We start from the raw sequence: 22,102 nt of genomic DNA, 5'->3' as shown, positions 1-22,102 counted from the left end.
GCTTTCTGGCTATACCTCTTATGCTCCTGTACTGAAGTTCATTTTCTGTTCTCCTCTACTCTTCAAGGCATAACTTTCCATCCTAGTGGTCAGCTCTGTTTGCCAGCTTCTCAGGGCAGTTCCAAGGAGCATTGTTTTCTTGAGGTCCCTGGCAGCAGCCAAGAGGTTCCTTCTTTCCACATTTTTAAAAGCTACAAAAAGCACACATGTCAGTTCACTGTAAAACAAATTCATAATGCTTAACTCATTATTCTCAGCAATACAAGCCAAAATTGGAGCAGAGGCAGAAGCTTTCAAACAAGCCCTCAGGAAAGACGAGAAGAGACTAAAATACTGACTATCCAGATAGTAGATTTCATCAGCTTCTCCCACTCCCACCCCCAGAGTGCCCCCCAACCCCTGCCATAGTAAGCCAGAGTTGCCAAAGCAGAAGTCATCACTCCATTAATTATGAAGTAAGGAGAAAAAAATGGGTATTGATCTTAAGCAATTCCATTCTACTCGTTCAGTATTAATTGAAAGTTATTCCTCAGATACCACTTAAAAGAAATCTTCTGAGGCACAATAGAAAATAGTGTTTAAAATATTCATTCAAGGTTAAGCGAACTCAGAGTTGAACTTCTATAAACAATATCTTAAAGTCTGAACTGAGTTTTATGTGCGGGAGAGAATGATTTCTGAATTCTTAGAGCTCATGGTTCAAGAACTCACCTTCTGATGTGTGGGCTCAGGGATGGATGGAGCATATGTCTAACAGGTGCTGGGGTAATGTGCTGCCCCTTACCCTGAAATGCCCCTTGTGAAAGCCCCATCCATTCTTTCACTTGCTGATTTATTCAGTTACTCTTTCTGAACACCAGGATTCAGGTAGCACCAGGGCAGGTATAACATTATAGCAATATGATATACCAATCGAAATATAATATTTTTTGCTAATGCTTATATAATGCTGACTATATGTAATATATTGTAGTGAATGCCTTATACATATTAACTCATTTAACTTTCACTACAACTTAGGGGGAAATATAATCATCATCACTCCACTTTATAGAAGAGAAAGCTGGGGTATGAAGATAAGTAACCTGCCAAAGGTCAAACATCTGGTAAGTGGTACAGCCACAATTTGGACCCAGGCAAGCTAGCTTTAGAGGCTGTACTCTTAATTTTTATGCCTTGCTGTAGCTATTACAAATATCTTTTTTATCCATAGTGACATCCAAGATGTCCTTTAGTAACTGTAAACTGGATTATTTCAGAATGTCTATCCCTGCACTCTATAACAAGAACTGAATACAGCCAGTGTAGACATAAATGTATATGCTTTTTAAGTATGATAGAGTGAGCTTTGGTATTTATTTTAGTACCCTTTTAAAATAATTAGTAAAACCTTTAGGTAGAAATGCCTAAATCTCTGTTCAGGTCAATTTTAGAATACATTATTTTAATTTCTTAGTGGAATGCATATAGATTTAGGAGTAAGAAAGACCTCGTTTGTTATTGAAACCCCACCACTAGTTTCCTTACCAATAAAATAAGTAGATCCGTGCCATCTGGGCAGGGTTTTTGTGGGAGTTAATAGAGACTGTAGTTTCTTGACTCCAGGGATGTTCTACAATTTAATTTTTTCTGTAATTTATTACCTAACATAGTATCTCTTACCTCACAGGAGTTTAATAAATATTGATTGAGTGATGACTAAAAGTGCCTGAAACATATTATATTTTATTGGCTCTAAGAACACTTTTTCATATTTTAACTTCTCCAAAGTTAGGACATGTCCCACAATCAATGGAATATCACAGTGGAGCTCAGCCTAATGGATGTTGAGATATAGTTATCATTGCTCATAAAGCTATGAACTTGGTTGTTATTCCAGGAGCATTTAAGGAGTAACTCTAAGTCCTGGCTGCTATTTGAAAATCTTCCATCAACTTTTTGGTGAAAGACTGTACACCAAAACTTGCAGAATGGGTGTTAGTAGTTTGGAAGAATACCCCCAGAGACAGAGTATACAGCACTTAAAAAACAACTGCTATATCATCAATGCATTTGATGACACAGAGGATGGTATTCTATGGGAAAAGAAAAAAATATGTATCCCTCTGAGTCAAAAGGGACTTAGAAGGTTGAACACTGAGTGTAAGCATTTTGAGTAATAACTTAGGCAATTTATTCTCTCTCTATTTCTTTTTGTGTATGTATGAGAATGATGCAAGATAGAAGTCCATGTTGAGATGAGTCTAAAAAGTCCTTTCAAATATAATTATGATTAAGCAAGCACTAAGTTGTTTAGTTGGCAGTGGTATTTTTTTGGAGGGGGTGTTGTGTATATTAAAAAGTGCATTACATGGTTGGGTTTGCAATAACATCATGTTAGGCTCATAAAATATGATAGTATGAGTTTAATAAGTTATAGATACTAGCTGTTAATTATTAATAATTATTATTTCACTTAAACATTATCTAATAGATTTGTATTGAAAACAGATCCTCTAATATGTACATTCTGCACCGTACAGCATATAAACGTATTTTCCCAGTCAGGAATTTTCTGTTTAGTAGTTTACTGCATTCTCATGTGTCTTGCTACCCTGGGAAGGGTCTATGTGGAGTTCAAGCCAAACTCTGAGCCTTCAGATCATGTTGGGAGTGTCTCAGTAGGATCCATATGATGATCTTGCCTTCCTCTTTTCTGAGTCTGAGGTGTGAATGCCTTTAGGAAGCCAGTGGTTCCTAACCTGGGGTCTGAGAATGTAGTAATAAGAACACAAAAGCAGTTCAGAAAAGTTAGATGGACATTTACTAACCGGAAGGCAATGAGGCCAAGGTTGAAAGACTTCATTTCACCTTCAATTTTAAAAATGTTTTTTTGGTGGGTATAGAATTCTAGTTTGATATTCTTATCTTTCAATACTTTTCTGATGTTGCCCCAATGTCTTCTCGCTTGAGTTGTTTCCAGTGAGAATTCTGCTCTGATTATTGTCTTTATTCTTTTGTAGATAATGTGACTTTTTGTCCTCTGGGTGGTTAATGGCCTTATCTATTAATTCTATTGCCGTGTTCATTTTCTTCCTTCCTTCCTTCCCCTTTCTTTCTTTCTTTCTTTCTTTGAGAAAAGGGCAGGAGGGGCCGAGGGAGAAGGAGTGAGAGAAACTTAAGCAGACTCTGCACTAAGTGCAGAGCCTGACGCGGGTCTCAGTCTCACTGAGCCACTGAGCCACTGAGCCTCACAAGCCTCATGATGCCTTGAGATCGTGACCTGAGCTGAAACCAGGGTCTGATGCTCAACTGACTGTGCTGCCCAGGCAGCCCCTCAGTAAAATTTCTGGATCTCTTCCTGTTGATTTTTCACCTAGTTATGGGTTACATCTTCTTGCTTCTTTGTATCTCTGGTAATTTTTCTTAAAGATTTATATTTTTATTTCAGTGAGAGAGAGGGAGCAAGCAAGTGCAAGAAGGGTCAGATGGAGAGAGAGAAAACCTTTAGAAGACTCTGCATTGAGCATGGAGCCTGATGTGGGACTTGGTTTCATAACCCTGATATCATGACCTGAACCAAAACCAGGAGTTAACTAATTGTGCCATCCAGATGCCCCTCTGCTAATTTTTAAAAAATAAGACTTTAATTTTTAGAGCAGTTTTAGGTTTACAACAGAATTGAGAGGAAGGTACAGAGATTTCTCATTTACACTTTACCCTTTGCCCCCCACACCTGCATCACTCCCCTCTTATCAATATCACCCACCAGAATAGTGCCTTTTTTTTTTTAATCAAAGATGAGCTTACATTGATGCATCATAATCCCCCAAAGTCCATGGTTTACCTTCGGGTTCACTCCTTATTTTCTATATTCTATGGATTTGGACAAATGTATAATGAGATATATATATATTATAATATCATAAGGAGTATTTTCACTGCCTGAAAAATCCTCTGTGCTCTGCCTATTTATCTCCCTCCAGCTCCCAGCAACCACTGACCTTTTTTATTGTTTCCGTTGTTTAGCCTTTCCCAGAATGTCATACAGCTGGATCCAAAGAGTATATAGCCCTTTCAGATCGGCTTTTTTTGCATTTAAAATCAATGCATTAAGATGTACTTAAGATCCTCCATGTCTTGTCATGGTGTAAAAGCTAATTTCTTTTAAGTACTGAATAATATTCCATTGTCTGGATGTAGCACAGTTTATCTATCCATTCACCTGCTGAAGGATATCTGGGTTATTTCCAAGCTTTGGCAATTATGAATAAAGCTGCTATGAATATTTGTGTGCAAGTTTTGCGTAGACATGGTTTCAAAACATTTGGGTAAATATCATGGAGTGTGACTGCTGGATCATAGGTAAGAGTATGCCAAACTCTTCCAAAGGAGCTATACCATTTTGCATTCCCACCAGCAATGTATGAGAGTTCCTGCTGCTCCACACCATCACCAATATTTGGTATTGTCAGTGTTCCAGATTTTGGCCATTCTAATAGGTATATAGTGGTATCTCGTTGTTTTAATTTGCATTTCCCTTTTGATCTATGATGTGGAGCATTCTTTCATACACTTACTTGCCATCTATATATCTTCTTTGGTGAAGTGTCTGTTAAGGCTTTTGGTCCATTTTTTAATTGGGTTGTTTGTTTTTTAGTTGTTGAGTTTTATGAGTTTTTTGCATATTTTGGATAATAGTCCTTTATCAGGAGTCTCTTTTTAAAATATTTTCTCCATCTAGAGCTATCTTCTAATTCTCTTGATACTGTCTTTCACAGACCAGAAATTTTTCGTTTTAATAAAGTTCAGTTTATTAATTATTTCTTTCATGGGTATGTCTTTTTTGTTGTATGTAAAAAGATATAATCTTTTATAATCATCTAAGGTCATCATCATCTATATCTAAAAGATATAATAATCTAAGGTCATCTAAGTTTTCTCCAATGTTACCTTCTAGAAGTTTTATAGTTTTGCATTTTACATTTAGATCTATGATCCATTCATGCCTGACAATGTTGTGTTTTTTTTTTTTTTTTTGGCGGGGGGTGGGGACAGGAGAGAGAGCAGGGGAGCAGGGCAGAAGGGGAGAGAAAGAGAATTTCAAGTAGGCTTCTTGTTCATCATGGAGCCTGATGCAGGGCTCGATCTCATGAGGGATCGTGACCTGAGCCAAAATCAAAAGTCAGATGCTTAGCCTACTCCGCTACCCAGGAGCCCCAATGCCTGATAATTTTTGATTCAATGCCAGACATTGTGAATTTTACCTTTTTGGGTGCTGAATATATCTGTATTCCTATAACCATTCTTGATTTTTGCTCTGGGATGCAGTTTGATCCTCTCAAAGTTTACTTTTGGCTTTATTAAGCAGGACTAGAGGAGGCTTTAGGTCTTACTACTGAGGCAGTACCTTCTGACTACTGATGCCCTGTATCTGATGCCCCATGAATTGCAAGGTATTCTTGTTTTTTTTTGAGGCTTGGTGATGATGCCTCTGATTCTTTAGAGCATTCTCCCTGCACACAACCCTGTCTCAGGTAGTTTCTCCCAAAGCATCAGGACTCTGCTGAAGATTTCACAGGGAGATTTTCACAGCTCTCTTTCTGTCTCTGTCTTTATGTTTTTCTCTCCTCTCTGTCTCTCCCTTTGTGTGTATAGAACTCTCTCCTTTCTGGTACTCTGTCCTGTACACTCTGGCTCACTTGGCCTTTCCAGACTCCCAAATTCATCAGATGAACTCGGAGATTCTGCCAGATTTCTCCTATCTTTCCCCTTTCTGCTCTGCAGCCTGGAAATGCTTCCCACAGGGCATTTATTTCCCTTTTCTTATGGAGTGCTGTTCTGTGCTGCTTGATGGCCAAGAAAACTTTTATTTCATATGTATTATCACTTTGTTTTAGGTCAGGGCTTTGGATTTAGATACACCAGGATTTGGTTCCTGGGTCTAGTGTTCACTACCAGTGTGACTCTTTATTTTATTTATCATCATTTTAATGGAGCCTGTTTCCACAACTGTCAAAAGGAAATGATAACACCAACTTTGCAGAGTTATTGAGGGATTAATGAGATAATGTATGTAAAATACACATGAGTAGCTGATGTGTATTGGGCATTTATGGGATAGGCTTTTTGTAAGTCTCAACCAATTTGATCTTTGTAATAATCTCATGAAAAGGGTACTATTATTTTATAGAGAAGGAGACAGAATTTGTGTTATCAGGGCCAGCTTTCAAACCCAGGCCATCTGGCTCCAGATCTCTGTTTTCAAATACCACCCTCTACTGCCACTTTGGGCATACAACAGTCACTCAATAAGTGGTAATTATTATCATTCACTGCTTGGAATATCCAGTTTTCACTTGGAATTACACCATGCTGATCAGAAACCCATACTGACATTCTGATGAAAAAAGTATATATAAAGAAATTTTACTTATATACAGCCTGGGAATTAAGATGTTTCGAAACAAGAGATCCCCAAGAGGGATACTTCCTCTCCATTTATGCTCTCTCAATCTTAGTATGGGTCTGTACTATGATAGACATATGTGACTACTTACATTTAAATCAATTACAATTAAATTTAGTTCTCAGATGGCATTAGTTATATTGTAAGAGCTCAGCAGCCACAAGTAGCTAGTGGCTACATCATAGCTCAGACATGGGCCATTCCCATCATCATAGAAGTTCTCTTGGACAACATTGGTTTATGTTCTTATTGTGTCTCTCACCCACATTGTTACCCCCGAAGTTATTGCTAGGTTCTTCAATATGTCTTCCTTATTCACTCAGCAAACATTTCTTAGGCATCTCCCAGACCTTGGGGTACATGACAATGAGCAGAATCACACATGGGCCACGTTCATACTTCTTCCCCCAGACTCAATACCTCCCTACAGGGCATAATATCCTGGCTTCCTTAGAGATACACTTTAGCATGTAAGTCTGAGAATATCTCTCTTCTTAGAAGTCTCTAGGAGCACTTCCCCCAACAAGATAACCTCATTGCTCCATAGCCTTCCAGGATCTGGTGCCCACCTCCCCTTCTAGCCCTTGGCCTAGTGCAGAGGCTCATGGAATGTCTGCTGCCAAAAGACCTGGAGCCATGACTCCAGCACCAGTGCTCCGGAGGTCTGTTCTGCAACCTTGCTCTCCCAGGCACTGAGAGCCAGGATCCTCAATCTGGCCCCTAGCACAGGAGCTGTGGCAACAGCTCCAGGAAACCCCCCCCAGCCATGCAGTTCCCCTCTTTTATCTTGACTAACTCCAGCTCATCCTCCAAGATTTGGCTCAGATGGCAGCTTCCCCTCAGTGCTCCTTGGACGTTGTACCTGTCTCTATCATGGGGCTTTACAATTATTATTATTTTAAAAAGATTTTATTTATTTATTTGATAGAGAGTGCACACAAACAGGGGGAGCAGTAGAGGGAGAGGAAGAAGTAGATTCCCTGCTAAGCAGGGAGCCTGACGTGGGACTTGATCCCAGGACCCTGGGATCATGACCTGAGCCAAAAGCAAATGCTTAACTGACTGAGCCACCCAAGTGCCCCTATTATGGGACTTTAAATACCAACAGTTCAACCAATATTTGAGTACCTCCTGTGTTCCACACACCATGCTAAGTAAGCTCTGTGAATGCAAAGCTAAATGGGACTGGTCCTTGCCTTCTAAGACCTCTGCATTTGTAGAGGGAAATAATCCACTAACCCACCAAACAGAGTATACAGTGAGACACACATGGCAATGGAAGGAACTAAAAGCAGGGAAGTAAAACAGACTCAAGAGATGTTGTTAAAATAGGGATAGTAGCTTATGGGAGGCTTTTGTCTAAACACAATGATGGCCACATAGTAGACTTCCATAGAAAACTGTGGAATAAATAAATAAATAAATAAATGCATCATAATAATAGCCAACAGGTGTTGTACACATATTATGGACCCATCCCTTTGCTAAGTGGTTTTACGTGCATGCTTTCACTATTCCACAGAACCACCTAGGAGTTATGTATATTGATTACATTTTACCGATGAGAAGACTAAGGCTTAAGTCCCTTGCCCACAGTTGCCCTAGCTAGTAAGTGCTAGAATAGCATTTGCATCTAGGACTATCTCACTCCAAAGCCTCGTCTGTTTATCACCGTGCCAGATGCTTGCCCATTATGAGTGCAGTAGGGTTTTGTGGAATGAATAGGAGTTTCTCATGGAACCCAAGGATGGCAGACTTCCATGGTGATGGGAAAAACAAAGGTATTTTAAAGGGGATTCTCAGAGAGGATAATTAATTTGCCCATGGTCACATAGTGGGGATTGGGAGTGTAAGAATGTTCAGAGCAGTCATTAAATGCCAAGTCTGGAGATGATGAAATGAAAAATAGAAGTTCTTTTTTAAAACCCCCTTCACTCTCCCACTTACTATGTAAAAATGAAAAGGCTATTGATTGGGAGGGCAAAATGTGTAGCTAGTAATGAGATTCCCTCTGAAAAATCCTTTAAAGTCTCCATAATTAATTTATTTGGGAGATGGAGCAACCTGTACGTGCAATGCATTGAAATTATGAACAGCCTTGCTTGGGTCAGTGCCTGAGGCTGTACAGTCTGATGCCAGGCGCCAGGGCCAGGTCCGCACGCTGCTATTCCCCCGCCCTTGGAGTCATGTTCCCTGCATCAATTATTGATCATGCCTGGAGTTCGAGCCGTCATCTCTTTCTTCGCCACAGCAGCTCAGCTCTGCTGCGGCTTCTGCCCCTGCCCGTGTCATGCTGGGCCGAGCCAGGAGCAGGAGGTCTGGGGAGGCGGCCGCGCAGACAACCCCCTACCCTGCTCTCCCACACGGCTGCCCTGGCATATCCTGTGGGGATCACATGGGATCACAGGAACTCTAGACTCAGAGAAACCCCTTACAGCTCGGCAGGATTACCTGGTTTAGAAATGACGCATTGAATTCCAGAACAGGCAAAACTAATCTATGCGGATGAAGTCAGAGAATTGGCTGGAAAAAGGGCAGGAGGGAACTTTCTGGGGAGTTGGACATGTCTGCCTTGGGCTTGATGGTGTCCTAGTACAGTTCAGGTTTGTGCATTTTATTGTATGTAAATTATGCCTTAAAAAAAGAAAAAAAACCCCGAATTGTGTTTTATAGCCTATCTTTTCTTTCGGTATAGAAAGGTTAATAATAATAATAATAATGATAATAAATGGTTAGCTGTGAATGCATACTTTATGCTGGCCATTGTTTCAGGCTTTTTTTAATTTTTTTTTTTTTTTTTTTTTACTAACACTATTTTTTAAGGGGAGTTCTAGGTTTAAAGCAGAGTTGAGGTGAAGGACTGAGAGTTCTCACATAACCCCTGCCTCCTTTCCCCATTATCAACAGCGCCCACTAGAATGGGACTTCTGTTATAACTGATGAGCTTGCATGGACACATCATAATCACCCCAAATCCATGATTCTCAGCAGGGTTCACTCTTACTGTTGTACTCTCTGTAGGTGGGTTTAGGCAAATGTATAGTGATTTGTATCCATCATTATGGTATCAGGTTTTTTTTTCTGACCTTAAAGTCTTCCGTTTTTTGCCTTTTCATCCTCCCTCTCCCGATTCCAAGCATTTTTAAATCTGTCCAGTTCCAACTGTCCTGTAAGAAGTGTTCTGTTACACCCTTTTATTGATATCGAGGCACAGAGAGCTTGCCTAAGGCCATAGAGTGGCAGAGGCTGGACAGAAACCCTCCCTCTGCTGTTGGCCATCATGCTGCCCAGCAACTTTCTTCATTCTCAGTTTTCCCGCTGTCCCAGAGGAGAGTTAGTGCACATTGACTTCCAACACCAGACAGCAGAGCTGGGGCTGTTGAAGGGGGAAGGTTGTACTCAAGGTGTCAAAAGGGAAATGAATATCTCACTCTCTCCAGTGAGAGTTAGATCTGGGGGATGGAGGCAGGTTTTTATGTCCCATCCCCCAAACAGCACACAGGTGGCAGGACCTCTAACAAAGGGACTGCATGAAGACCTGCGTACTGCACACCCAAAACATAGCCTTGACAGAGGCTTGGCAAGGGTCCAAGACTTTGGTCTTTGTTTGGTATCAAGGGAATGAATGCCATAAGCAGTAGAGGGATCCAACTCCTATCACATTTGTTGGCTTAAAGAGTGAGCATTTCAGGGGCTCCACAAGGGATGGAGAACCTGGGGCACCTCCCACTTTTCTCTTAAAGTCCTGGGATTCTCATATGTTCTAGTAAAGGGTAAGCTTGCCACCTGGAGGCTGGGATTAGGATTCCCATCAATGTTGATATAAAATAAGAAGCATATTTTATCTGAATGTCACAGAAAAAGTCATACAGGTTACAGGATCTTGCAAAATATTTTTACAAATGCCATTACTTAATCTTTTTTTTTTTTTAAGATTTTATTTATTTATTTGACAGAGAGAGATCACAAGTAGCCAGAGAGGCAGACAGAGAGAGGAGGAAGCAGGCTCCCCACTGAGCAGAGAGCCCGATGCGGGATTTGATCCCAGGATCCTGAGATCATGACCTGAGCCGAAGGCAGCGGCTTAACCCACTGAGCCACCCAGGTGCCCACCATTACTTAATCTTAACGCTTGTATGAGAAGGATTGCCATTCTTATTTGACAGATCTGAAGAGAATGAAAGCTTAAAGCAGTGGCTAGTGGCTGAGGCAATGCTGAAATACAGGAGCCTCACTCCAAATTCATTGTTTGCTTTCTTATAACATGGTGTTAAGGGCATACCTTGTGGAGAAAAGAATTGCCCAAAGGTGTCCCATGGGAAATTGTCTTGAAACAGTGCTAACTCTAAGGGAGGCTATCACAAAGCTCTTGCAACAGAAGGGCTCAATGACTGGGTTAAGATACTTGAATCGCATGGTTTAGTGTAGAAATTTAAAGCATATAGTGTTAAGCTAAGAGGAACAGGGTGGGTAGTTGATGCACTTAGGAAAGGGTATGCACAGGGGAAATGGGCTATACTGCCTGGATCCTGGCTTATGCAGAGCTCCTCTGTCCTGCCTCTCTGCTACCTCAGATTTCCCTGCTGATTGGAGAGGTTATGAAAAGCAGAGTTGAGGTTGAAGAAGGAGCTTGACAAATGAAATGTGCCTGGAGCCAGCAGTGTACTTGTTCTATTGGAGATGCCACGGCAATTATGCCTGGCCCATAATTGTAATCACAAATTACCCTGATGAACAGCTACGGATTTCATTTTGCAAAAGACTTGCAGGGGCCAGAATAGGAGTCACCAATGGGTGGCTGATTTAGGACCTCATAAATGCTGAGTGCCTCATGTATAAAGGATGCATTGTGACTATTTGGAACTAAAGGCATTTCATGTATATTCAGAGAGTCCAGAATATTTGATGTCTGTTGGTCTTTCACCTCTTTCTATGTTCAGCACACACATGCTCTACTTCATCTGTGCTAACATGTTTGAACATGTAACCAACTTATTTATATATACTTAATACATCTAATGAATTCTGCCTGTGTCTCACAAGCTGTTTGCTTCTATACTTAGTTTCATTTATTCTTCTTGTTTGTGCTTCTGATTTTCTCTAGCAGAACTGAATATCTTAAATAATATAACAAACACATTTTTTAAAAAAAGATTTCAATTATTTATTTGAGAGAGAGACAGTGAAAGAGAGCAGAAGAGAGAAGTTCAGAGGGAGAAGCAGATGCTCCGTGGAGCTGGGATCCTGGGACTTGATCCTGGGACTCCAGGATCATGACCTGAGTCGAAGGCAGTTGCTTAACCAACTAAGCGACCCAGAAGCCTTAACAAACACATTCTGAAGGTGTAGGGGAGTCTGTGCAAATGTCTTTGTGGTGACTGCTAAGTAGGGACTGTGTGAGAGCTTTGGAGTTAGACCTGGGCTTAAAACTGCTTCTGCCATTGACAGGTTGGGGGGCAGGTTTCTAACCTTAGGGACGGTTCCCCATGTTTAGAGGCCGTAACAACACCTACCTCCTAGTGTTGTTTGAAGATTTAATTTAATTATATTAAGCATTAATGAAAGTGCTGGTGTGCAGCAAATCCTCTATAAATGTAGTTTTAGACCCTCATGAAGGATTCACCTCCTTCCGTGACTTGTTAAGTCCACTTATGACTTTCTTGAAAAGTCAGTCATCCAAGGCCACTTTTATAACAAGAGACTATGATAGAGAGAAATTTATATTTGTGGAACCATTCTAGACACTGTGCACCTACTATGTCCTCATGGTGCCACCAGAAAGGGAAGCCTATGTGCAGATGGGACACACTTTAGCCAGTTGGGAGTAGGAAGGAGGCATTGGAAAGGTGCCTTGGAGTTGAAATTTATAGGGTGAGCAGGAGCTAGTGAATTAAAATTGGGAGGGCTGGAAAGTCTGACTTTAGGCAGGAGGAGCAGTGGCAGGGATTAACAACAAGAGGGATCCAGGTACATGTTGAGATCCTGTGGGTGATTCCTCCTGGCTCCAATGAGCAGGACCATTGATGGGTGACTTCGGGCCACACGTGGACCAGTCCTGACCTTATTAAGGGACCAAAGGTGGAAGTAGGGGAGGAAAAATAGTGTTTGTATTTATTCAAGTCTATGGAATAAGAACTGCAGTGAAGTTAGGAATTTGAGTGAGAAGAAGGAAGAGTGAGAAATACCTGTGATAATGGAGTTTTTTGTTTTGTTTTGTTTTTTTTAAATGTATGAGATGGTTTTAGCTTCCAAATAATAATACTCAACGTAAAAGGGTTTATTTTTAGGTTTATGCCAGGAAGGTGGTGGGAACCAAGATCTGAGATGTCTTTTCCTGGATTCGTAGTTAATATGCATGAGGCTAAGATGACAGTGCACATATTCAACTTGGCAATAGCGGAATTGAAAAAGCAGCTTTGTGTTTTTTTTCTCCCCCACGGGGAAAGTGTAGAGGTGGAAGATGTAGCATCAGCCAAATTAATTCTGATTTCTTCCTGTTGAAATATAGCTCTTGCTCCCTGGTCAGCTGCAATAGGAAGTGGCCTTGAGAGATAGGGTGGACATTGTTTTAATGCAAGTGGAACTTTAAAAACTCCTTCCTGGAAGTAGCTCTCAGACAAACTCACTGACAAGTCTGAGATTTCATTGTATTAAGTCATCCTTCCTGGGAAAAATGCAAGTGAGTCTGGCCATCCCTTACCCTGACACAAGCTTTCTTCAGGAAGGGACACATGAACTTCATTAGGGAAAACAGAAGGTCCATTATGAACCACTTTAATGTAGCTTTTATTCAGTTGGCCATTTACTAATTTAATAATGATTGCATACCCCTGGTGGCTGATACTCAGAAATTTGAGAAGACAATTATTGAAGGGTTCAGCAGGGCAGTTCAAAAGAAAGCTAGAGATGCTTCTCAATTTCTAGAAAGGGGGATGTGCCTGGCTCATGGTCCTAAAGAGAAGACCATGTGGGCCAAGAGAACAGTGGACTCAAAGTCACTGGTCAGACTTACTTGACTTTAACACTCGGGCTATGTGGCTTTGAGTGACTTTATCTCTCTGAGTCTTAGTTTCCTATCTTTAAAATGGGTATAACAAAATCTACCTCCTAGAACTATGAACATTGTATGAGGCAAAGTATATAAATTATTAAGCCTGCAACACTAAGTCTGACTTCAAGTGAGAAGGAGGGTGGCCTGGGGCCACAGGATGGAGAACCTTGCTCAGATAGTGACTGTGGCCAGACAACAACAGCCATGAGCATCATGCCTGAGGCAGCAGTGTGTGGAGGGGCTTGCTGCAGAGGCTTGGGCAAAGTGGGAGGGGGCCCACCTAGCTCTAGCTCTTCTGCCACACAAAGCACATTTTTAGGCAGTATAGGGCCTCCAACCAGGCACCCTAGAGTTAGGGAGAAGGTAAAAGTGCTCTCTTGTGGCAGGGAGGGGGATGGGTTATGCCATGGATGGTGAGATTGTGTTCTGCTGCAGCATCCAGAGAGGGACAGCTGAGGGCTTCAGATATGTTGGTTGCAGGTCATGGTAACCCTACATGTGGCCTATGCAGTGTTCAATGTTGGGACCATGACAGAGGGTCCCTCTAGGAGTGTAGAGCAGGGATTGAGACAGTGGGTAATCCTTAAGGCCAGGTATGTATGGGGGAGAAGCTCCTGTTTGGAGAAGGAGCCTGAACATGGGAAGAACAGGACTCTCTGATGAAAGCCACTTCCTACTGCAAATGGCTTCACACTCAAAAATTACAAGTGAACTGAGGCATCAGAGTCAGAGGATGCAAGAAATGGTAAAATTTATATCCTAGTAACATTGATAATAAAAAAAAATCTAAGAAAAACTTCCAAATTAGTAAATTTATAATGTTCAAAGAGATAAGGAAGGTAAGAGTGGGATCATGGCAAAAGATCAGGTGGTTTTGAGGAAGAACCAAAAAGGAATTACAGGAACAAAAATGCAACCATTGAAATGAAAAAAGAAAATCATTGATTGATAGACTAGAAATAGTTAAAGAAAGAACTGATGAAGTAGATGATAGAGCTAAGGAAATGAGCCAAAATGGAGCACAAAAGTGAGAGATTATAACAAAAGGAAGACAGATTAAAGGATTAAAAATGTTTCTGATAGAAATGTCAGAAAGAGAGACAGGATATAATGGAGAGAAGGAATGACCGTGAGATGACATGATGGGAGAATTTTTCTTTTTTGAAGAAAGCTGTAAGTCCTCATTAATGAAATCCACAATGTTTTTAAATGTGTAAATAAAAACAAATGAATTCAGGGGCATCTGAGTGGCTTAGTTGGTTAAGTGTCCCACTCTTGATTTTGGCTCAGGTTATGATCTCACAGTGTGGGTTTGAACCCCAGGTCAGCTCTACATTCAGCACAGAGTCTGTTTGTCCCTCTCCCCATGCCCCTCCCTCCCTCTCTCTCTTTCTCTCTCAAAAATAAATAAATAAGTAAAGAAAATCTTAAAACTAAACAGTTTAATTCATAGCCCTACCATAGGAAAGCCAGAACATCAAAGAGAAAGAAAAATATTAAAAAGAAAAACATTGGTTATAAGAAATGCATGATTCTAATAGAAAATTTGAAAAAAAAAACATTATCTAATTAAATTATAGTCAACTACTATCACTTGGGTGTGTTTCAAGACTTTTTTTCTGTGCATGTACATTTTTTAAAAAAGATTTTATTTATTTATTGGACACAGAGAGAGAGAGAGATCACAAGTAGGCAGAGAAGCAGGTGGAGAGAGAGGGGGAAGCAGGCTCTCTGCTGAGCAGAGAGCCCGATGTGGGGTTCCATAACCAAGACCCTGAGATCATGACTTTAGCCGAAGGCAGAGGCTCAACCCATTGAGCCACCCAGGCACCCTGCATATATATTTTTAAAGAAAGCTGAACTCTTCAGGTATGCATAGTTTTAAGTCCTCCTTTTTTACTTTGAATGTATCATGAATTAGCCAATATTATTTTTGGAAACAATATTAATATTGAAAAGTCTCAAACATACAGAAATGTTGCGAGAACAGCAAAATAAAACTTCTCTCCCAAACCATTGAGAGAAAGTCGCCTCTGAGGCTCCATCACCTCCAAATACTTTACTGTTTATTTCCTACAAATAAGGACATTTCCTCACAGTGCAATAGTACAATAGCTAGAGGCAAGATATTAATATTAATGTATATTAATCCTCAGATCCCACTAAAGTTTTGCCAATAGATCTAGCTAGTTCAGAATCATGCTTTGACATTAAGTTGTCAGTCTGGCCTGGCTCTTCAGTCTTTTCTTGACTTTCATGGCCTTTATACTTTTGAAGACTGAAGGTTACTTGTTTCATATGATGTTCCTCAGTTTGGGATTTGCTATTCTTGATGGTTAGATTCAAGTTTTAGTTTTTTGGTAGAAATATCACAATAGTGATGTTATGTTGCATTCAAGTGGTATACAATTTCAGTTTGTCCCATAGTTGGTGATGCTCACTTTGACCCCTAGATCAATGCATCATTTGACAACCTTCTGCACAATAACATCACTCCTTTTCCTTTTATAATTAACAAGCATTTGATGGAGAGGTATTTTGAACTATGTAAATATTTCATTCCTCATCAAACAACTCTCTCTCGAGTTCTCTTTATTTATATCATATGGACTCATGGTTCCCTATTTTATTTAATGAGTGTAAATCTATTACTATCATTTTTTCTTTGGATGCTCACATTTTCCCAAATTTGGCCAATAGCATCCCTTCAAGCTGGCTCCTTTGCCCTTTGACATGCTCCCATCATTACTGGATCATTTCCTTACTTTTTGGAATGTATTGTTCTAGATACATCTTATACTTTTCTTTCTCCAGTCCTAGAACTAGCCACTTCTTCAAGGAGCCCTGATTCCTTTTACTGGAAAGTGATATTTAGAAACCTATATCTAGACACTAGGTGTTTTCACTGGAATTGGGATATTGCTGTTTTCATAGACTCTCAGGGGATACAGCAAGGTGATATATATATATACATACATACGTACACACACACACACACACACACACACACACACACACACACACAGTGTCTCTCATATATTCATACTTACATCTATCTATTATATATCTCACACTTTTTTATCCATTCATCTATGAATAAATGTTCAGATTACTTCACTGTTTGGTTATTGTGAATAATGCTGGTGTCTCACTTTTGCTTTTATTTGCATTTCCCTAGTGATTGGTGGTGTTGAACGTCTTTTCATGTGTCTATTGGGCATTTGTATATTGTCTTTGGAGAAATGTCAGGTTCTTTGCCCATTAAAACTTTTTAAAAAAATTTATTTATTTATTTGACACAGAGAGATCACAAGTAGGCAAAGAGGCAGGCAGAGAGAGAAGGGGAAACAGGATTCCCCCTGAGCAGAGAGCCCAATGTGGGGCTCAATCCCAGGACCTTGAGACCATGACCTGAGCTGAAGGCAGAGGCTTTAACCCACTGAGCCACCCAGCTGTCCCCCCCCCCAAAACTTTTTGTTACTCTTGTTGAGTTGTAAGAGCTTTCTATATATTCTGGATATTAATCTCTTATTAGATTTACGATTTATAAATATTTTCACCCTTTCCATGAATTGCCTATTCATCCTGTTGATAGCATCCTTTGATGCAAAAAAGTTTTTAATTTTCTTAAAGTCTTATTTATCTATTTTTACTTTTGGTAAAGTAAAAATAAAGTATCTGTGCTTTTGGTGTCTTTTTTTTTTAAATTTTTTATTTCTTTTCAGTGTAACAGTATTCATTGTTTTTGCACCACAACCAGTGCTCCATGCAATCCTGTGCTTTTGGTGTCTTATCCAATAACTCATTGCCAAATCCAATGCCATGAAACTTTTGCCCTGTTTTCTTCTAAGAGTTTTGTAGTTTTAGCTCTTTCATTTAGCTTTTTGATCCATTTTTTTTTAGTCAACTTGTATATAGTGTAAAGTATCCCATATTACTTCAAACTCTTTACAAGCATAGTTTAAAAGATGAGCAAAATTATCTTAAAATTGCTTTATTTTTGGACCTTTTCTACTTTTGCTTTTTTAATTTTATTACAAGAGAAACTCAAATATTTTCTGAATTTTCATTGTTTCCTAATGTCTGAGCTGGTGGTGGGAGACAATGTGGCTCAGCTGAAGAAAGCAGAAGGAGCCGAGGATGGGTGTGTCGGTGATGGGTGGAGAGATGGAGGAAGGTGGTATCTAAATCTCCTTTAGTATCAGTTGATAATAACCATGTCTTCTTCCATCCTTCTGCTTCCTCCTTTAGTCACTGCCTGTTCCTGATTCACAGGCAGCCTACAGAATTTTACTCTGCGATGAGAATGACTTTATTTTCCCATTACTATTCTGTGGCCATATTGTAAGCCATTTGTCCTCTGGGTGGTGCCAATGGTTTTGTTAGAACCCAGAGACTCAAGGCCACTCAATAATAGCCACCCCTTGAGCTGTGGAGCGGGGAGATGAGCACTGCTGGAGAGGAAATGGCATCCATTATTTAACCCATGATCTAGGGTAATGATTTTTCCCTAAGACATCACCCAATTAGAGTGCTTGAGGATGTTCAATTGTAACTGCTTGCCATTCTTTGATTGATTTGAGAAATAAAAAAAAAATTGCTCATTGCAGACTTCCTCTATACAGGGAGGTCAGAGAAGAAAATCATAGACTATTGGGCTATTAGAGCTAGAAGGACCTTGGAGATATTATCTAGGTCAGTGTTTTTCAAACTTTTTTAGAACTAGATTTTTTATACAAGTGCAATCAATCATATGATCAATCCCAGTAAATAAATATGAAAAAATAAGCTTATGATTAAATTTCTCTCCTCCTTCTGCTGAGAAACCCACTATCTAGTTTAACACCCTCCAACTGAGGACCTGAGAAAAGAACTAATGGGTTCAGAATCACCCAGCTTGTGATTGGTGAGTATGGGGCCAGAAATCGTGTTTCCCATTCTTAGATCGGGGGTCCTTAAACCAGGCAAGACATGGCATACTGTTCTGAGCTATTTTGTTCTTCCAGGTCTCAGGTGAGAACGAAAAAGAAGCAAATTAATCTGGTACCTTAAAGATATCGTCCCAACTCAGCAGGGAGTATGACTTAGCCAAAGGCCACATAGCTATTATACCTTGTCAGGTTGTGAGGAGAAGGTCTCCTGGTAGGGGCTCTCTAAGGGTGCCTCAGAGATCAAAAGCAAGTCATCTCCAAGGACTGGGGATGAGAAACACTAGGAAAACAATGCAAACTGGCCTGAACTGGAGACTTGTACAAGCAAATAGAACATTCCATTCATCAGAATCTCCACTAGAATTTCTATTATAAAAGGCAGGGGCTTCATGAGCTCCCCTTGTGAGCTGTGAGTGAGTTCGGTGGTAGGAAACCTCTGGTTCTCCTGGTGGGAAGAAGCCGCCCTCCCTCCATGATGCCACTTCCTTGGAGTTTGATGGTCTGGTGCTGTGGGAATAGAATAGCAGTGTGAGAGGAGTGGGGATAGAGAGGGAAAGGTTTCTGAACCTCTGTGATGCTTGACAAACTCTTGGTAAAGAAAAAACTAGCTCCTTGGGCTAAATCTTAGTGGGGAGAGTTGGGGGATGTTTAGGGCTGGAGAAGAGAGTTTTTAGGAGTCACTGTCAGAGGGAGAATTTTTCTGGAGTCTGCTGCAGAGTGAGGGAGAGAGATAGTTTGAGGAGAGAAATCGACTGAGAAAACTACTTAAAGGACGGCTAAAATACTTTCTGTGCACTGTTCTTCTTTGTCATTTCCACAAGAGTCTGAGTAAAGGTTTACATTGGTTTAGAGCAGTCTTTTGGATTGTTGGACTCTGATTCTTTGAAACACAGAAATTGCAACATGCATGGTCTTTAATTGAGTTTGGAATACTTGTAAATGGCGACCTGAAAGAGACAGGAAGGCGCTTAAGGCAGTGGGCCTTGGCTATACACTAATGGAAGGAATGATCCCATCTGCTGAAGCACTGGGTTAACTTGAGGTGTAGGATCAGAAACCTTTGAAAATAGAGTGTTGGGAGGACTTGTGATCATCTGTCCCTGCTCACAATTGACAAGACATGAGTGATGGGCATGTTGAGACACAGCTAGTAGTCTCTTTGCAGGGCTATCAGTGCCAAACTATTGGGGTTCTCTCAATTCCCAATCTTGAGTTTCCTCTGGAATCCAGAATCCTAGTTTTGTTTTTTTTTTTTACTCGCTCTGTCCTGAGGCTTATGTTATAATGTGGAGCGATTGATAACCTCTGTTCTGATTGCTCCAAACCCATGTAGGTCTAGCTGTTAAATATTTAGAATATCACCCCCAGTTTATCCTACATTCCCAAGTGTGCTTGGTGAAAAGTCTATCCTCACGGTGAACATATGAGACGAACATTCTGTTGCAAAAGATGTTTAAGTCTGTGTATGTGGGGTGTGATTGGGAGGTGGGGGTTACTTAAACTGGCAGACTAGATTTGTGGGAAGACTGTAGGCCACATGTCTATGTTTAGGCTTTGCATTCTTGCTTAGCAGGTTTTGGTTTCAAGATCTAGTTTCCAGAGGAAAATATGAGTGTCTCAGTAGCCCCTCTCAGTGATAAATATTATGAGCAAGTTTTGCACCCATTCCATTTTTATTCATCTAGTCTATATTGGAAATTATACTCGAGATAATGGAAAATATAACTGCACGTAGTGGGTGCTCAGAAAAGTTCGCCAAATTCATGAATTGAGTTTTCCTCAAGGGGTTTGTCTTTTGGATTAGATAGGTTTCTTGATTACAAGTGACAGAAATTCTACGGAGACTAGTTTAGGTAAAAAGGAAATTTTATTTTCTTGGGTAGATGAAAAGGAAGAAGTAAGACTTGGGACAGCTGAAGCCAGTGACCTTTCTTTGGGCTTGACTTCTTTCCGGATGTCAGCTTCATTGTCCCCATATTTTACATAAGAGATGAGGTATTGCTAATTAGTAGTTGAGAAAAACCATTCACACAATGTTCAGCAAGTATTTATTGAGCCCCAATTAGGTGGGAGCCATTGTGCAAATTTGCATTATAAACATTTAAAAATTCTCTTGTAGTTTGGCTCTGGCAAGTTTTGCCTTTAATTTCCTATTAGTCATGTTAAGATAAGTGATACTGCATTAATAAAACACTCCTATTGCTCAGTGGTTCAAGAAACGAGATTTGTTTCTTGCTTGCTTAAGCCCATTGAGCTTCTGGGTGATTCTCTAGGACAAAGCATCAGTATTGTGGCCCCTGTATCTTATCACAAGGCCTCTGATTCTCTATGATCACCTCAGCAGTGGAAGGAAGCACAGAGAGGGCTCACCAGCAAATAAACACTTCAATGCGGACTTGTTATATGACACCACCTAACCTACAAAGAAGGTAAGGAAGTGTAATTCTCCTATGTCTAGAAGAAGAAATCTAGATAGATATGAGGCACACCGGAACTCCACCATATTTCTGGAGTAGGATACTTGCTTCTGTCCTTCCTTCCTACCCCCTCTCTCCCTGTTTCCTTCCCTCCCACTTGTCTTCAGGACTGGCTCTACAGTAAGGCTCTCGTCCTTGGACATGATTCCCAGAAACACTGAGTAACTGACCATTATTTTCTTTCCACAGCTCTGAATTCAGAAAGTGTAACATCTGGACCAAGGTGCATTAGCTTGGGGAGGCAGAGGTGATTAATGACTGTGTTTGTGTTGGACACACAGTATTGTACCACATTTTCAATCATATTGTGTATTGCATAACTCTAGGATTGATTACACCTGCTCCACGTGCAATGGTCTCTAGGAGACAACCAAAACCGCTGCAGGCTGGTGTGGGGGTAGCTGGGCTGCCAGAAAGTCAGACTTCTTTAGCAGTTGTTCAGGTCTGAAATCCAAAGTGTTTGGAAGGTCTTTCAGGAAATAGAATTCATTTTCAAGCCTTTTTTTTTTTGGTGGTTAGAGTCTTCTATGTATTATGTCCAATTAATTATGCATTTTTTAGTTGCTTTGAAGTGATAATTTCTCAGATTATCTTGGCAACTTCTTCATCTGATAGGAGGGGGTCTGTGTGTCACCCCTCTATTGTCTGAATTATTTCAAACCCTACTCCTGCATGGTCCTCTGGGGTTGCTAAGGAAGCAAAAGAAGCACAAAACCATATTATTCTTAACACATCAAACAAACTCACATCCATGGTTGCCCATCAGCAGGTGGCACAGACACATGGAACCATAACATTCATATTCTTTTGTTAGGAATATATTGGCAGAATAACATAATGGTTAAAAATATGGCTCCTACAGTCAGACCTTGGTTTTGATCATGGTTTTACCACTCACTGTGTGAGTTTGGGACACAGCAACTTGTGCTTTGACTTTCTCATTGACAAAATTGGAGCAATGAAAGTCATGATCTCAAGGAATCATGAGTCAATGTAGAGAAAGCACTTAGCAAAGCACATGGTGGTTAATAAGTGTTCAATTCACACTGACTTTTATTACTAATACTCTTGTGCTGTTCATATGGAGGATAGATGTTAATCCTTTTTTTCTGTTGTTTAATAAAACTTTGGAAAATGGAACTTTACTTAATAAACAGCACTTATTTATTAGTTTGAATCTGTCAAATCCTGAGGT

At 40.3% G+C, this 22,102-nt stretch overlaps 1 long non-coding RNA gene across 2 annotated transcripts; it reads left to right on the top strand.

The window, feature by feature from the left end:
- Positions 1–18,796: 18,796 nt before the first annotated feature.
- Positions 18,797–21,378, top strand: LOC116583691. 2 transcript variants are annotated; one of them, XR_004282843.1, is made up of 3 exons: positions 18,797–18,839; positions 20,704–20,859; positions 21,097–21,378. It is a non-coding gene; the product is annotated as an uncharacterized LOC116583691 (long non-coding RNA). The 2 variants fall into 2 exon arrangements; XR_004282841.1 differs by having other exon boundaries at positions 18,820–18,929.
- The last annotated feature ends 724 nt before the right edge of the window (positions 21,379–22,102 follow it).

This window comes from Mustela erminea, chromosome 2, assembly GCF_009829155.1.
Source record: "Mustela erminea isolate mMusErm1 chromosome 2, mMusErm1.Pri, whole genome shotgun sequence".
Classification (NCBI taxonomy): domain Eukaryota; kingdom Metazoa; phylum Chordata; class Mammalia; order Carnivora; family Mustelidae; genus Mustela; species Mustela erminea.
This window is presented reverse-complemented; position numbering and strand designations above follow the sequence as displayed.